This window comes from Pteropus alecto, unplaced genomic scaffold, assembly GCF_000325575.1.
Source record: "Pteropus alecto unplaced genomic scaffold, ASM32557v1 scaffold53, whole genome shotgun sequence".
NCBI classification, from domain to species: domain Eukaryota; kingdom Metazoa; phylum Chordata; class Mammalia; order Chiroptera; family Pteropodidae; genus Pteropus; species Pteropus alecto.
This window is the reverse complement of record NW_006434366.1, coordinates 4468530-4470585: the sequence shown is the minus strand read 5'-3', so window position 1 is coordinate 4470585 and position 2056 is coordinate 4468530. Positions and strand designations below refer to the sequence as shown.

At 46.1% G+C, this 2056-nt stretch overlaps 1 pseudogene; it reads left to right on the top strand.

Moving 5' to 3' along the window:
• The first annotated feature begins 1054 nt into the window (after positions 1–1054).
• Positions 1055–1173, top strand: LOC112477563 (annotated as a pseudogene).
• Positions 1174–2056: the final 883 nt, after the last annotated feature.

The following is a 2056-nucleotide window of genomic DNA, read 5'->3' as shown; positions in this document are numbered from 1 at the left end:
CGCAGCCCACGGCCTGGCCCGTTGTGGGCACTCGGAACCATTTGTGTTAATAAATGGATTAATTAAAATGCTGATTTCGTTTGAACTAGAGATGGCAGACCTCGTAGAATATGTATCTATATGTGTAATTTTCCATGAATTGAAGCCTTTAAAAACATGTTGACTTCTATTATGAAACCAAAATCGATTTCCTCAAACGTCGGCTTCGAGACGATCACCCTCAAGGATCCGTTAGTTACGTTAAAAATATTTAACCCTGGACCACACGGCGATGGCGATGATGGGGAGGGTGGACCCTTGTCATCGTCACAGCAGCAGATCCGAGGGGACGTTTCCACCAGCCTGCCTTATACGGAGCCGCGCTGGAATCCTGCAGTCGCGTGTCATTAGAACAAATCAACCTTTCTCATTTTTCTGCGTGGCCTTCTAACCCTTGGGTATGTGAATACACAGCTTCACAGTTGCCTCCGTAGCTGAGATAGTCCCTATTTTTAGCTGTAACATTAATATTTCATCATAGGTATCCAGCGTAATTGTTTTTAATGACTGCACAGTAATCTATCCAGTAATGACAGTGTGATTTAGTTTCAAAGCCTCCTCTTACATTTTGGACGGTTAGGTCGTTTTCAGTGTTTTCTATTTTAAATAGCATCACAGTGAATATGTTCATGTAAGCAGTTTTTTCTCGTTGAGAGAGAGAGTTTTTACCTTCGGCTAAATTAAGCATAAAAATTTGTAGAGTTTATGGTATTTGAAACATTTTGCCAAGTATTTCTCCACGAGCTTGGGGGTATCGTCGTTTTAAATTCTTTGGTTAATTTCACAGGTACAAAATGGACAGAATGGATTTTTAAATGGAATATATGGTTAGAAGTATTTTTTGTTGTTGTTGTTGAAATGCTATGGCGTTCTTCTAGATGAGCACCACAATGCTCAGAAAGAAGCGAGTTCAGAAAATGAAAAGCATGGTGTGGTTGCACAGTGCAGCGGGGGGCACGTCTGCTCTCCACGCAGAAGGTCCTGGGTTCGCGCCCCAGGGCAGCCACGGTCCACGGTCTACGGCCACGCCGCCCTGAACACACCCGATCCCATCTGATCTCTGAAGCTAAGCAGGGTCGGGCCTGGTTAGTACTTGGAGGGGAGACCACCTAGGAAGGCCAGGTGCTGGAGGCATAAATAATAATAAAAAAAAAGATTCCATTTGTTTAACTTCTTTCAACCAGTAACCTCTCGTACAGCGAAGCTCATATCCGCCCCTTTATAAACTCGCGTTCTTGGGTGTTCTTTCTCCAGAGCGTGAAGGCATGAGCCTTGTGTCACTTCATTCTATTCTACCTGAGACAGGGTCTGGCGAGCTCGAGGGCCCCAGCAGAGCGCGTGCTCACAGATCAGCACTGATCGAAGCTACAGACCGCTTCCCGCTCTAGAGGCATTTTGTTATTTTGTAACACGGCACATGACGGTGCACAGGTGTTTAGAATCTTCCCAGGTAGTCGGGCCAGTCGGCCGTGTCTGTGCTTTTTTTATTGATATCAACTTTTGTTTGCTTGTTTAGCTGCTATAAGTAAAGCTATTTGTGGTTCAGGATATGCTTCTCTGCCTCACGATAACGATAATCACATAAAAGTCGCAATAATGGTAATACCCGACTTTATCGAGTGTTTATCATGTGCTGAGTACCACTGAGTATTAACGGCCTGAGCATCTGGGTTTACTCCAAGCACGTCACACAAAATGAATGTCCCTTTGTGCTCGTGACGGGTACAGTGGAGGACTGCTTCAGGACAGGACGGCTGTCATTCAGCGAGACGTGGGGCAGCGGTGTCAATGGCGTCTTGTGGAAGTCGTGGATACAAGGGAGTCGCCGAGCTGACTCTGTGGGCAAGGGCTTTCTCAAAATGCGTGACGATTCCCGTGACATCGGAGGCAGGCAGCTTGAGTACATCGGCGTGGAGTCAGCACGTCTGGGTTCAGAGTTTGGGCTTTTCCATGGCAAACCTAGTCTTTGAGCAAACTGCTTAGCTTCTGCAAGCCTCAGGTTCTTCATCTCTGCTGT